This window comes from Sus scrofa, chromosome 7, assembly GCF_054392235.1.
Source record: "Sus scrofa isolate SSC_HxYL_T2T_F1_AM1 chromosome 7, Sscrofa_HxYL_maternal_Yorkshire_Landrace_v2.0, whole genome shotgun sequence".
NCBI classification, from domain to species: domain Eukaryota; kingdom Metazoa; phylum Chordata; class Mammalia; order Artiodactyla; family Suidae; genus Sus; species Sus scrofa.
The window spans coordinates 122643028-122659465 of NC_139389.1; positions in this window are offsets into that span (position 1 = coordinate 122643028).

Here is a 16438-nt window from a genome sequence, read left to right on the forward strand (position 1 = left end):
TATTGAAAGCTTGTCAGCTCCTGGAACCTGGCACGTATTAATTAGAAGGATGATCCAGCGCGCATCGCAGCGTGATGGAAAGCCAGCCTGAGTGGGGAAGTGGGCAGAGAGTCAGAAAGAAGCGGAAGCGAGCGGGAGTGGGAGACGGCTTAAGACCATGACCCAATTTTTAGGCCCAGGGCGACCGACAGTCGGCCTTTTGTGTGGTGATTCCTCACTGGAGCTAAGCCTGTCTTCAGCTTGTGCCATAAAAGTGCCTGCCGGGTCTTGCCTCTGTGCCTCTGCCCAGTTTGTTTCCCTCTGCCAGGATGCCCTTCTTTCTCTCTTCCACTTCTCTGAATTCCACTGATTTTCAAGGCCAAGATGAAGTCCATCTCCTCCAAGAAGCCTTCCATGATTTCTCCAGTCCTAATTAATCTCCGTTTTCGTCACATCCTTACAGTATTTGTAGCACAGAGTCTAGCCCTTGATGACATCGTCTTGAGAATTGTTTCAGCCTCTCCAGCCCTCAGTCTGGAGAAGGGGGAAAAGAAAGTTCCTCCGGACACAGGTTGAATAAGAAAGAGGCTTGTTAGATGCCTCTGGTCAGAGGTGTCCTCAGAGCAGTCCGGCACCCACTGCTCCCAGGGCAGCAGGAGGAGAGAGACAAGCTCGGTGGGCACAGAAGATGATAGAGCAGCTGCGAGGAAGAATCACCAGCCATTGCTTAAAGACATGGCAAGTATACACATCTTTGCTGCTGCCAGCTGCACAGAGCTGCCTGCCTGTGTGAGCTCCGTCGTAAAGCAGCTTCCACAACCTGCAGTGTCTGCCCTTGGGATTTGGGGTTCATAACTGAAATACTTAATTCTTGTCCTGTACACAGGTTTTATACATGTGCTGAACACAGTTGGCGCTCTGATTCCCAAATTATCTTTCCATTTCTTTTTTTTTTTCCCCAGCCATACCTGTGGCACATGGAAGTTCCTGGGCCAGGGATCGAATCTGAGCCATAGCTGCGACCTATGCCACAGCTGAGGCAATGCCTGATCCTTAACCTGTTGCGCCACAGCAGGAACTCCATATTTTTCCATTTCTTGATACCCTACCCTTGGCTTCTAAGTTTGCACCCAATGGCCAACACCAGGACTCTCTTTGGAAGATGGGAATTTAGATTTTCCTGGGGGGCAGTTAGCCAGTGACTGGCTGGTACCGAGTATGAAAGCCCAGCTCTCGGCCCAGAGTTGGAACCAGGTCTGAGGGGTAACTTACACTCCACAGCTCTCGCAGGGTCGGGCTGAGGCTGGGACTTGCCTGAAATGGCTCTCTGGTTTGACTTCTTTGTGTTCTCTGTCCTGTCAGTTTGTCCTCGACACCACTGCCCCCCTCTGATTTTCCCTGGGGAGCAGCTTCTTTAAAAAAATCCTTGCAGGATTTCCCGTTGTGGTGCAGTGGTTAACGAATCCCACTAGGAACGATGAGGTTGTGGGTTTGATCCCTGGCCTCGTTCAGTGAGTTAAGGATCCGGCATTGCCGTGAGCTATGGTGCAGGTGGCAGATGTGGCTCTGATCCTGACTTGCTGTGGCTGTGGTGTAGGCTGGCAGCTGTGGCTCCGATTGGATCCCTAGCCTGGGAACCTCCATATGCTGTGAGTGCGGCCCTAAAAAGGAAAAAAAAAAAAAAAAAAAAAATCCTTGCATATGAAGCTTCAGCTCCAAATCCTTTCCAGGAGAACCTGACCTAAGATAATACATACAGCCTGTCTCTCATTGGTCATTGGCAGTCACACCCCCCAGCCCACCCCTCCCCCACCTTGCCTTTTGAGTGATGATTGCCTTTCTCTGTCGGTAGCCCTTGAAGACCCACCTCCACGTTAAGTTTTGCCACAGAGCCCATATCTGAAACCAAATCGTTGCAAAACACGCCCTTCAGCACAGTGACTGTCTTCCCAGGGACTCCTTGGTGCTGTGATCACAGGTACACCATCTGAAACTGATTTTTGCTCATTCTAGTTCTGTCAAAATGCGTCTTTTTTTTTTTTTTTTTTTTTTTTTTTTACTTTCTTCATTTATTTTATTTTTCTAACTTTAAATGGATTTTTAAAAAAATTTTTATGGCCACACCTGTGGCATATGTACGTTCCCAGGCTACGCCACAGCCATAGCAACACTGGATCCAAGCCACACCTGCAACCTACGCTGCAGCCTGTGGCAATGTCATATCCTTAACCCACTGAGTGAGGCCAGGGATCAAATCTGCATCCTCACAGAGACAGCATCAGGCCCTTAACCTACTGAGCCACAAGGGGAACTCCGGAATTTCCTCATTTAAAAAAGTTTCTATGTCATGCATTTAAGGACATTGATGTATGAAAAAGTTTGGTCTGTGAAAGACGAAACATTTGGGTCAAAAGGAGTCGTGGAACTTGTGCATATTAAAACAGTGATGGTTATTTATTTATTTATTTTTTTGGCTGCGCCCATGGCATATGAATCAAATCCACACCATAGCAGTGACAATGCCAGAACATTAACCCCCTGTGCCACAGCAGTGAGCTCTAATGATGGTTACTTTTGATCCTGGGTAAAGGTTTCCTTTCATTTTTTACACACCAAAGTTTGCAAAGATAGCCAATCACATGTCATCGTTCATCCTCCTAGAAAACAGTCCTACTTTCCCCCATGCAACTTTGGATGCTGCCAAGGGCATTACTGATAGATTTCATTCATCTTTCTGGATCCAACATTCTTGACCTTGTGACTCCCGGATGTTTGCCTCATTGACCCTGCCCTAAAGTCTCCCGATAAGCTACCAAGGAAGCAAAGGAAAAAATAACCTTTCTGTCCTCGGTCACAATCACTAAACTCTTCCACACTTTGTTAAAACCTATCCCTGAAACCCCACCAGCATGTTGTCCCCTTTGCTACAGGTGGGCAAGTTCACATCCAAGACCAGGTCCTCCAGTTCTTTGTTCCCTTCCTGGGCTTGGCACGGGTCCAGGGTCACAGCTGCCAAGTGCATCAATCACATGAGAAATCAAAGTCACTACTTTGAATCAAGCCAGGCAAAGTGGGTGTGTACAAGGTTCGACCAATTCATGGGTCCAGGCGACTTTGCACACTAGAGTCTCAACTGACAGCTGCAACATACTTTTCTGGGATGTAATTTCTCACACTCCTTAGTTAGACGTTGCCCTTGGGTTTTCTTTCTAGTTCTCTTCTACAACTTGACCCCTTTGCCTGCCTCCCAGAGATACTCAAGTTCTCCTGAACCCAAGGACTTAAGCACTTCGGATTTCTAAGAAAGGCAGTTTATTAGGGAAACCTGTGTTTACTCAAGTATGTGGCAAGTCCCATTTGGCCAGCAGGCTAAATGTGACTCCTCGGAATTCTCTTCCCAGTGTACACTCTGGGGAGCTCAGTGTAATATTTAGTCTTTAATCGGATAATTTACGTTCATTCTATCTACTTGCCTTCTCAAGAAGGGACTAGGGTTCACGCTGGTGTCCTCTAGAAAACAGAACTGCATTCCTGCCCTGTAGAGGTGTGTTATTATTGAAAGAGCCACCAATTTCCTGCAGTGGCTTCCTCTATGCACAGTGTCTTTTCAGACGTGCTGACTCTTTATGGCTTCAGCAAGGTAACAGCACATAAAGCCGTTGACTGTTCACTGTTTGGGATTCAACTCCATGTCTGGATCTTGTTATGCCGGCATTTTCAGAGCATTACAGCTCAGCTGTGAAAGCGCTCTGGCTTAAAGTGAAAATGCAGTAGAACCTCGCTAATCTAACAACTTAATACCATTTGCTACCCCTTCACAGCAAGGACTTAATAGGAAGACTTGAAGTAGGGCTTCCTGTCCTCAGAATGCACAGGAACACATTCTTCTGATGGTTGTGTTATCATAAATAACCTCTAACTTTGCTTATTGAAGCAAATGAGACAACATTACTTAGCCACCACGCTCTCCTTTTAATTCCGACTTCAAGGATAGCCTCAGAATACGGGAGAACTTGACCAAGGTATTCTAATGCTTTGCATTCTATCCTTTGCCACTAAGACTCCATGAAAAGGTGTTGTGATCCTGGGGCATATGCTGTCTTCAGGTGTCTGAAGACAATCTTTAGAGGAATATTCTAAACACAGAACATTTGGATATGGAGGTGGAAAATCACACATATAGAATCCTAACTATTTGGCCAGAGCAGATAAGTCTATTTTCTCTCCCTGCTGGGTCGAAGAAAGCTTTCATATTCATTTGAAAGGTATTTCCATTTATCTCTAAATGATTTCCATCATGTTTACTAGTTAAATTTGGTTTTATCATTTCCCCCTTCATAAAACAATGTGTTTCCAGGAGATCCCTGATGGCTCAGCAGGTCAAGGATCTGGTGTTGTCGCTGCTGAGGCTCTGGTTCCTGCTGTGTCGTGGATTTGATCCCTGGCCCAGGAACTTCCACATGCCATGGGCACAACCAAACCAAACAAAAATAACCACCAAAGACAAAACAAACAAACAAACAAACAAACAAAAAACAGTGCGTTTCCAAAAGAAGAGAGACTAAAAAAGTGACCTATTGTTATTTTTGAAATCTAACTGGTCTCACCTAAAATTCTACTGCCTTTAATCAGGACATTATAGTTGAAAGTTTCTCTATGAGTGTGTGTGTGTGAAATCATTATATTTTTTATATGAGGAAACTTTTTATAGATCCCAGAAGGCAGCCCTCAGTAACAAAGTTTAATGCTGATACAAGAGGGCAGATGGATGGCTCGTGTTTACAAGTTCCCAGGAAAATGACTACTGATCTATTTAGCGATATGTTTCCTATTGCGTATGGTGCTTGAATCTGAGTACAACATAAAATACTCCGTAGAAATATATGTGGCCATTGTAAGTGACTTAAAATGGCTTGATGGAGGTGGTGTAATCCAATGTCTTGCAGGCTTCCTGTATGTGGGGCTTTAGAAGATTCAGTCTTTGGTTAATACAGAATAGGATCTAGGTATGATGGGTGTGGACTGCTTTGTGGAGACCCCTTATTTTTGTCAACAAGTTGCTCAAGTAATTGTTATTGTCTCTCGTTACTTCATCTGAATCTAGAGATGACATTTGTCAAAGACGGAAAAGACACCTCAGAGTTTGCCCTGACTTGAGTTGGTCCAAGCGCTGTCAATTTCACATCACTCCTGATAAATAAATTACTACAGACCCAATCATCATAACCAAAGTTTTTCTTCAAGAAAAGGACATTTTTCCATATATGTAAATGGAACCAGATATCGCTCCTGTCAAAAACTCAGCATCATTGAGTGTGGCAGGTGAAATCTCAGCAGTAATCCAGTATCCAAAGAATTCTTAGCTGATGCCTTAACCCTTGAGGGAAGGAATTCCTACAACATCAGTGGAGAGTAACCTCTGAGGTCTGCATCTCAACTATTCCCAGAAACTTTTGGGGGTTTCATGATTAGTATGATCCTTCCAAGTGAATTCTCGGGAGTCTACAGAAAATCTGCTGTAAATTTTAAAAGAAGACTTTAAAAGCATATGTGAAATTATATCCTTGCCTTGCTTAAAACACACCTCTGACTTGCCAGGACATTCAGAAGAAAATTCAGTCCCAGCCCTGCCTCCAAGTTCCCTCACAACTGGCCTCTGCCAGAACCTGTGGCTTTCTCGCCCTCCCTCACGGGCTCCTTGACAGTTCAGCCTCCAGCCTTGAAGTTGTGCCCTCACTGTGCCCCCTGCCAGAATTGCTCTTCCTCTCCACCAACGACTCACCCTCACCCATGACTTTTCCCTTATTCCGTCTCTGCCTGGATGTCTCCCCTCCTTGGACAGGTCTTCCCTGAACCCCCATTATGGGCTGAATTGTGTGCACCCTAAATTCATACGAAAGTCCTAGCCCTCAACATCTCAGAGGGGAGCTGTATTCATCGACAAGACCTTTAAAGAGGGGACTGAGTTAAAATGGTTTTGTGAGGGTGGCCCTCATTCAATATGACTGGTATCCTTTTAAGAATAAAAGATTACCATAGACAAAGAAAGACACACAGAGATAGCTAAGTGAGCCCGCAGTGAGATGGCCATCTGTACGCCAAGGAGACAGACCTCGGAAGAAACCCAAGGCTGCCGGCACCTTGATCTTGCACTTCTAGCCACTAGAACTGTCAAAAAATACACTCCTGTTGTGTAAGCCACCTGATCTGTGACATTTGCTATGGCAGCTAAGCTGACTAATACACCCCCTCCGTCTAGGGTCCCTTTTTTGACTCTTTATCCCGTACTGTGATTCACATCTCTTCCTCGACCTTGGGCGTATGAACCTATTAATTTACATTTTTAATTGAGATTTAATTAACCTGTAGTATTATATTAGTGTCAGGTGTACCATGTAATATTTGGTATATAGTGTGAAACGGTCACTACCAGTCTAGATAACATTCATCACTGCACTTAGTTGTGATTTTTTTTTTTTCTTGTGATGATAGCTTCTAAGGTCTACGTTCTTGGCAACTTTCAAATATGCACTAGAGCATAGTTAACTGTAGTCGTCGTGCTATACATGACATCCCCAGGACTTATTTATTTTATAACCGGATATTTGTGCCTTTTGACCACCTTCACGCATGGTAGGTGTTCAGCAAATATTTGCTTAATGATTTAATAAATATATTAAGTAATGCACAGTAGCCCAGCTCTACAATAACTACACTGGGAGCTCTGAGCCACACAGAAATACATTTATTGAGGTCCTGTGTTTAAATCAAATGAACCAGCTTATTTCCTAAACGTATAGAAACTTGGGTTGAAATGATTATAATCCTGGCAGGCATCTTGAAAATGACATTGAAATGAACCTAATCATTAGAGAGGTACTAAGTGGAAGCTGTGAATGTGAAATCAAATTCAAGAACATAAAATGGTTTTTCTTTCTGCTTTCATGGTCATTATACCATATTTGGAATAATTAGGAAAAACCGCACTGCAAAGAAGCTAATATTCAAAAAGGCAGAGACACTTGAAAGTCTTTGAACACCTCACCGGAAATAATTTAACCCAATACGATTAAAATTCCAGATCAAAGGCAGAAGAAATACAGAAGGGGAAGGAAGACAGTTGTGAGACCTCCCATTCCCACACACGTTTACCACCATGCAAGTGATGAGAGCAGACGTGGGGTTCCCATAGCAAATAACTTCCATTTCCACACCTACAAGGAATAGCAGCATTACGTCAGTGTTCTTGGAAGTATAGATGGTAGTTTCCATAACCTGTGATCGAATGGGTCGAGGAAAAGATAAATGGTAGAGAAAAAAATAATAAAGCTACAGAAGGATGATTCTTTACCACCATATAATCAACCAGCAAACATGGTTTGACTACCTGAAACTGTTTGCTATTCTATCTGTGGTATCGTAGGTAAAGCCAACATTATATGCGAAAGCTTCATGTAATTTATATAGTCAGGCAAACCTACATTAAACGGCAAAAGACATTAAGGCTCTTGCTGAAGGGCCTTGATGCTGATTCACCTCTGTTTTTCACCCAGTAAGGGCTGCATTAATATTTGTTGAATGGGAGTTCCTACTGTGGCTTAGCGGGTGAAGAGCCCAACTTATAACCATGAGGATGTGGCTTTGATCCCTGGCCTGGCTAAGTGGGTTAAGGATCTGGCATTACCATGAGCTGTGGTGTAGGTGGCAGATGTGGCTGGGATCCTGCGTTGCTGTGGCTGTGGTGTAGGTGGGTCAGCAGCTACAGCTCTGATTCAACCCCTAGCCTGGGAACTTCCATATGTCATGAGTGTGGCCCTAAAAAGACAAAAAAAAAAAAATTGTTGAATGAATAAATGCATATCAAAATAGATGCAAAAATGTGGCAATGGCTCAGTTTCTTGGGTGATGCATGAGTCATAAATTCAAAGCTGTTAGAATCTTTAAAGGACTTTGAGGCGTTCTCTTGTGGCGGAGAGGCTTAAGGATCCAGCGTTGTCACTGCAGCGGCTTGTGTCGCTGCTGTGGCTTGGGGTTGATCCACGGCTGGGGAGCTTCCAAATGCTGCAGGCATGGCCAAAATATCAATAAATAAAATAAAAAGACTTTGGTTAGCAAGCTTTGTAGGGAACAAACAGGCTGCTGGACATCCAATCCAATGACAGAGATGCCCTGTGCTCAAACTTGTGGCCAGATAGCATCCTGCATGAACCGTGGACTTGACCGCTTTCCTGGCAGTGGCAATGAATGTCTGCTATTTTTGCCTGCCCTGCATGTACTCTCTCCTCTGTATAATAACACCTCAATCTGCCTTTCCTCATTCTTTTTTTTTTTTTTTTTAAATGGCTGCATCTGTGCCATATGGAAGTTCCTGGGCCAGGGTTTGAATTTGACCCACACCAGACCCTTGAACTCACTGAACTGAATGAGGAAGGAACTCACGCCTCTGCAGAGACCCCAGGTGGATTCTTAACCCTCTGCACCACCGTAAGAACTCCCCCTTTCTCAATGTGTGTGTGTGTGTGTCTTTTTAGGGCTGAATCTGTGGCATATGGAGGGTCCCAGGCTAGGCGTGGACTCAGAGCTGTAGCCGCTGGCCTACACCACAGCCACAGCAACACCAGATCTGAGCCGTGTCTTCAACCTACGACACAGCTCACGGCAACACTGAATCTGTAACCCACTGAGCAAGGCCAGGAATCGAACCTGCGTCCTCATGGATACTAGTCTGATTCGTTACTGCTGAGCCATGACGGGAACTCCGTACCTTTTCCACACTTGATTCACACAGTTTAGGTGGAACCAAGTCCCTCCCCCGAAACAGACACAAAGACGGGAAGTTGGCTCAGGTCAGGCCAATCTGAGGTTTCCTTCCACTGGATCGCTGTGATTGGCTTAGGGATATTAGGTGACTCCAGACAGGCCCATAAGACTTAATGCCAAGACTCCTGCCCAGACTTCTCGGGGGAAAATCTCTGTCTTTCTACCAGATGTTAAAATTTTCGACATAGGCCTGATGCTAGTCAGTTTCACCATGTCAGCAGAGAGGTAAGCAATTCTGCAAGTGGTGAAAGTATGTGTGTGTGTGTGTGTGTGTGTGTGTGTGTGTGTGTGTGTGTGTGTTTGACATATGCCTATGGTGGAAGGAGAGGGGGAGCAAGGGAGGGAGGGAGAGAGAGGGAGAGAGAGAGAGTAAGCCACCATTTGGTCACTTGGATACAGGTATGCCTGAAACTGGATACACACCACAGATAAATTTCCACGGTGCTTCAGCAAATTTGAGTTGTTTTCCTAGGCTTTCTAGGAAAATAACTTGAATAACACCGCAACAGAGGCAAGCTTCAAACTGGTCTTAGTGGAACATCCCATGGTGAGAATAGTCCTGAAGAAAAAGGAATACAGGAGTTCCACTGTGGCTCAGCAGATTAAGAACCCAACATGCATCCGTGAGGATACAGGTTCGATCCCTGGCCTTGCTCATTGGGTTAAGGATCCAGTGTTGCCACAAGCTGTAGTGTAGGCCACAGATGCTACTCAGATCTGGTGTTGCTGTGGCTGTGGTGTAGACCGGCATCTGCAGTTCTGATTTAACCCCTAGCCCAGGAACCTCCATGTGCCGCAGGTGCAGCTCTAAAAAGACAAAAGAAAAAGAAGAAACAGGAATACAAATTTGTGGACAAGCATGGAACTAGGAAAGTTACCTCTCTTCTCAGTGCCTGAGTTTCTGCATTTGTGAAGAGGGGATCATAATAAAACCTCGTGTATGACTTTATTGTGAGGATTAAATAAGTCAGTATGAAAAGTATCATATGAAAGCACCCCAAATGTGAGCCAGTACTGGTCCAGTTATTGTTAGTCCCATCCTAAAAAATAATCACATCAGAGTCTTGTGGCTTGACGTGAAGGTGCCACTTTGGGATCAGATTTGAATTGTTACCAGGTTGAATCATTGGATAAACTGATCATGTATCCATCCATTTAGAAAGGAAAGCCACATCCATGTCTGGGACCTGGCCTGACCCCTGCATCCACAGGGAGCATCCATGGCCGTACAGGAGGCCCCCAGAGGACAGCGTCCTTATCTTTGCAAGAGCCTGTAAGGACCCAGGAAGCCTGCAACTCCATGTGCACCTGTGGAACCAGCCAGATTTCCCTTCTCTGTGGCATCCAGTAGGGAAACGAGTATTTTGAAAGGAACTGAGGGAAAAGGATAATGGTAGCTTTAGCTTGACTCTGAGGCTGCTGTAAGAGAAAATAACAGTGTTGGTAATTTCTCCTTCCTGTTTAAGCACTTTGGTGAAGTGCCTTCCCCGAAATTAAACTGGAAGTAAGAAAACAAAAAAAAAAAGAAAAGAAAACTGGTTCTCATGCCAGCCTACAGACCCACAGGCCCACTTGGCCACAGATTTCTAGCACACAGGAGTTGTCTTAGAGGAGAACTGGGGAACAGGGCCAGACAGCAATATCACAATTTCCCTCTGCTGTGGAAAAAAAAAGAAAAAGACATTCAGTCTTCTCAGTCTAAAATGTATCCGGGGTTTTCTTCTCAAATCCTTCATCTTTCTCCTTCATCTCTTCTTCCTCCTTCTCTGCCTCCTCATCTCTTTGGGAAAAAAGTGGTAACTGGTACATAATATAAAATTTACCGTATTAACAGTTTTTCAAAGTGCAGTTCAGTGGCATCGAAAGCATTCACATTGTTGTGCAACCATCATCGCTGTCCATTTCTAGAACTTTCTCATCATTCCATAACTGAAACTCCCAGTAAATATCACCTTCCCATCTTCCCCTGTCCCGGCCTCCGTTAACCACTCTTCCACTTTGCGTTTCTCTGAAGGTGACGGCTCTGGGTCTCTCATATGCGTGAAATCACACAATAGTTGTCTTTTTGTGATTGGAGTGTTGCACTGAGCATGACGTCTTCATTGCTCACGTTGTAGCACGTGTGTTCGAATTTCCATCTTTCTGAAGACTGGGTAACATTCCACGGTTGTACGAACCCTTTGTTTATCCGTGTACCTGTTGATGGACCCTTAGGTTGCTTCTGCCTTTTGGCTCCCGTGAATTATGTTTCTATGAACCTGGGTATATAAATATCTGCTCAAGTCTAACAGAGTTGGACTCTTTTGGCTGTACGCCCAGAAGTGGAATTGCTAGATCATGGGGGTGATTTGATGTTTAATTATTTGAGGAAACATCACACTCTTGTCCTTAGCAATTATACCATTTCGTATTCCCACCAGCCATGCCCAATGGTTCCGATTCTCCACATCTTCACCAGCATTTGTTGTTCTCTGTTTTTAAAACATAATAGCCATGTTAAAGTAAGTGAAGTGGTATTTCCTTGTAGTTTTGATTTGCATTTTCCCAGTGGTTAGTGATGTTGAGCATCTTTTCATGGATTTATTGACCATTTGCATATCTTCTTTGAACGAATGTCTGTATATCTGTTCAAATCCTTTGCTCAATTTTTAATCCCTTTGTTCATTTTTTTATTGTTGAGTTGTAAGAGTTCTTTATATATTTTTAATATTAATTGCTTATCCGATATATGATTTACAGATATTTTCTCCTGCTTCATGGGTTCCCTTTTCACTCTGTTGATAGTGTCCTTTCATGCAGAGAAGTTTTAAATTTTGATGTAGACCAGTTTATTTATTTTTTTCTTTGTTACCTATGCTTTAGGTGTCATATCCACAAAATCATCTCCAAATCCAATGTCATGAAGTTTCTTTGTTTTCTTTGAAGAGTTTTATTGCTTTGATTAAGTTTAGGTCTTTGATCTATTTTGAGTTAATTTTGGTATATGGTGTAAGGTGCAACTTCATTCTTTTGTATGTGAATATCCAGTTTTCCCGCCACCATTTGTTGGAAAGGAAAAACCCATAATGTTTAGTTTTGAAACAATCATAAATGTGGTTTAAAACGTTTTCTCAATTCTTTCATTGTTTGCTTTGTGTATTTGAAGCTCTGTGAATAGGTGCACAACACCTTTTGGACCGCTATGTTTTCTTAGTGAATTGATCCTTTTATCATTGTGAATTGTCCCTCTTTTTCTCTGGTTATATTCATTCTGAAGTTTACCTTGTCAGATATTAATATAGCCACTTCAGCTTTCTTATTATTAATGTTTCTATGGTGTATTTTTTTCCCATTCCTTTATACCTAGATTAGATCTTTTGTAGGCAATATTCAATTGGGTCTTGCTTTCTTTTCCTTTTTCTTGGTGCGGGGGGGGTGGTGTCACACCATTGGCATCAGAAGTTTCTGAGCCAGGGACTGAACCCATGCCACAGCAGCAACCCAACCTATAGCAGTGATAATGCCAGATCCTTAACCTGATGAGCTACCAGGGAACTTCAGGTTTTGCTTTCTTATCCAGTATAACATTTTTTTAAAAGCTTTTTAAGGCTGTACTGTGACAAATGGAAGTTCCCAGACTAGAGGTCGAATCAGAGCTACAGCTGCCAGTCTACACCACAGTCACAGCAACTCCGGATCCAAGATGTATCTGCGACCTACACCATAGTTGGTGGCAACGCCAGATCCCCTACCCACTGAGCTTGGCCAGAGATTGAGCCTGCATCCTCGTGGATACTAGTCAGATTCATTTCCACTGCACCGCAATGGGAACTCCCAGTTTAACTTTTAATGAAAGTGAAATTATTTAATGTGGTTACTGATGTGTTTGGATTTAAGTCTAATGTCTTACCATTTTGTTTTCTACTTGGCTGATTGTATTTTCTTTCCTCCTTTCGTGCTTTCTTTTGGATTGAGTATTTTTTTACTTTCTCTCTATCAGCTTATCATCAGTATCCACCTGCTTTATTTATTTATTTTTTGATAGAGCGTAGAATTCACAATATGCAACGTTCACGTCACAGTCTACTCTCAAATCATAATATACCATATAATGTGTATCCTAAAAATCACACAGTAACTATGCTTCCATTTCTTACTTGGGATCCTTTAAGCAACTGTTGCCAATCATTTTACTTCTACATATATAATAAACCCAGAATACATTGTTATTATTTTTGCCTTAAACATTCAGTTTTTTTAATGATCTTTATTTTTTCCATTATAGCTGGTTTACAGTGTTCTGTCAATTTTCTACTATACAGCAAAATCATCCAGTCACACATACATGTGTACGTTCTTTTTCTCACATTGTCCTCCATCATGCTCCTTCATAAGTGACTAGATATAGTTCCCAGTGCTGTACTGCAGGATCTCATTGCTTACCCATTCCAAAGGCAATAGTTTGCATCTTTTAGCCCCAGATTCCCAGTTCATCCCACCCTTTCTCCCTCCCCTTGGGCAACCACAAGTCTCTTCTCCAAGTCCATGCATTTCTCTTCTGTGGAAAGATTAATTTCTGCTGTATATTAGATTCCAGATTAAACATTCAGTTTTTTAAAAACAAAATTTTGAAATGGGGAGACATATTTTTTTACATTTACACTTCACCACTTCAGCGTTTTTTCCTTTGTGGAGATCCAAAGCTTCAGCGGGCACCAGTTTCCTTCAGCCTGAAAAACTTCCTTAATAATATTTCTTAGAGTGTAAACACCAAGGTCCTGCTGTACAGCGCAGGGAAAAACCCAGTCTCCTGGAATAGACCACGATGGAAAAGAATGTCAAAAAGAAGGTATGTATGTGTATAACTGAGTCCCTTTGCTGTACAGCAGAAATTGGCGCAACATGCTAAATCAACTATACTTTAATAAAAAAATTAATTAAAAAAGAAAAAGAATATATATATACACACACACATATATATATGCATAACTGAGTCACTTTGCTGTACAGTAGACATTAAACACAAGATTGTAAATTATACATAAATAAAACAATTTTAAAAACCCATTTCTTAGAGTGTAGTTTTCCTGGATGAAAAGCCTTAATTTGCTTTCATTTTTGAAGTTATTTTTTCTAGATACAGAATTCTACTGTGACAGTTTTTTCCCTTCCAGCGCTGTATGAATATATTTTCCTTGTCTTCTGGTTTGCATTGTTCCCGACAAGAAGTCCATGAGCCTTCTGGTCTGTTTCCTGTATGGAATGAGTCTTCTTTTCTCTGGCTCCTTTTAAGAACTTTAAAATCACTGGCTTTCAGGAGTTCCCATCCTGGCTCAGTGGTTAGTGAATCCCACTAGAATCCATGAGGACATGGGTTTGATTCCTGGCCTCACTCAGTGGGTTAAGGATCTGGCGTTGCCATGAGCTGTGGTGTAGGTTGAAGACACAGCTTGGATCCAGCGTTGCTGTGGCTGTGGTGTAAGCCAGCAGCTGCAGCTCTGACTGGACCCCTAGCCTGGGAATCTCCATATGCCGCGGGCCTGAAAAGACAAAAAGACCAAAAAAAAAAAAAAAAAAGAAGAAGAAAAAGAAAAAAAATCCACTGGCTTTCAGCATCTTACTGTGATGTGTTTTTAATCTGTATTTTTTTCTTCTTCTGGGGATTCAGTGAGCCTCTCAAATCTATACACTCAAAGTTTTCATTACATTTGGGAAATTTGGGGCCATTACTTCTTCAAATACCGTTTCTGTCCCCCCTTTTCTGGGATTCCCATTTTATATACATTAGACCACTTGGTCTAATTCCACAGGTCACTAAAGCCCTTTTCATTTTTTTCAGACTTTTCCCCTCTAGGTTGCTTCTCTAGAGAGTTCCTTTTCCGATTCCCTCAAGTTCACCCAGCTTTTTTCTGTAGTGTCCAATCTCCTTTTAAACTTGTCCAGTGGGTTTTTCATTTCATTTGTTTCCCTTGAAATTCCATTCATTTCCTTTTTTATAGTTTGCATTTTTCTCTTTATTATGATCATGTTATGTTTTCCTTTGATTTCTTAAACATATTAATATGAGGTATTTTAAAGTTTTTGATGATTCCATTATTGCTGTCATTTCTCAGTCTGTTTCTATGGATTAATTTTTCTCCTCGTTAGGGATTATATCTTCCTGCCTCTTTGAATGTCTAGTAACTTTTGATTGTGATGGGTTTGTTTTTGTTTGTTTTTTGTTTTTTACTTTTTTGGGGAAGGGGGGCTGTACTTGTAACATATGGAAATTGCCGGGTCAGGGATCAAACCTGCAACCACAGCAGTGACAACACCAGATCTGAGCCACCATGGAACTCCTCTTTTTTTTTTTTTTGCCATTTTAGGGCCTCACCCACAGCATATGGAGGTTTCCAGGCTAGGGGTTGAATCAGAGCTGTAGCCATTGGCCTACATCACGGCCACAGCAACGGCGGATCAGAGCTGCATCTGTGACCTACACCACAGCTCATGGCAATGCTGGATCCTTAAGCCACTGAGTGAGGCCACGGATCGAACCTGTGTCCTCATGGATCCTAGTCGGGTTCGTCAACTGCTGAGCCACAAAAGGAACTCCACCAGGGAACTCCTTGATTGTGATTTTTAACATCTCATTGTTTTGTGACTGGATTTTATTGTCTTTCTTTAAGGAGCATTGACATTTATTTTGGCAAGCTTTAATTTACTTGTGGATTAGTGTAATTCTTTTGAGTTTACTTTATAGCTTTGTTAGGTTGGGTTTAAAACAGCCAATACTTTAGGGGTAATATAGCTCTACTGCTCTGGTGTAACTATTCTGAGATCTCTAATACATGCTTTAGTGGTTGTAATAAGCAGAATAATGGCCTCCCCAAATGTCCACATCCTAATTCCTGGGAACTGGGATTAGATTCAAGGCAAAAAGGAAATTAAGGCGTTAAGAATTAAGCTTTCTTATCAGATAGCTAACTTTAAAATAGGGAGATTATCCTGGATTATCCAGGTGGCCTCAAGGGTCTTTAAAAGCTGAAGAGGGAGGCAGAAGAGAGAACCACAGAGACAGAGCATGAGAAGGATTCAACTCATTGTTTTTGACATTGAAGATGGAGGAAAGGGGCCAGGAGTCCAGGAAATTGGGTGGTTTCTAGGAGGTGAAAAAAGCAAAGAAACAGATTCTTCCCCAAATTCTCCAGAAAGGAAGACATCATACCACATTTGGATCTTATCCCACGAGATCTGTGTCAGACTTCTGATCTGTGGAACGATAAGAAAATACATTTGTGTTGTTTTGGAAGTTCCCACTGTGGCTCAGCAGTAACAAACCCAACTGGTATCCATGAGGATTCGGGTTTGAGCCCTGGCCTCACTCAGCAGGACAAGGATCCAGTGTTGCCATGAGCTGTGGTGTAGCTCACAGACGTGGCTCCAATCCAGCATTGCCGTAGCTGTGGTATTGGCCAGCAACTATAGCTTCGATTTGACTCCTAGCCTGGGAACCTCTATGTGACATGGGCATGCCCCCCCCCAAAAAAAACCCCCAAATTCGTATTGTTTTAAACCACTATGTTTAGAGTGAATTGTTAGAGCCTCCATAGCCAACCAAGGCAGTGGTCGGTGAGATTCCTTCACCTTGACTGAGTGGAGCTCTCTTGTCTCCCAGATA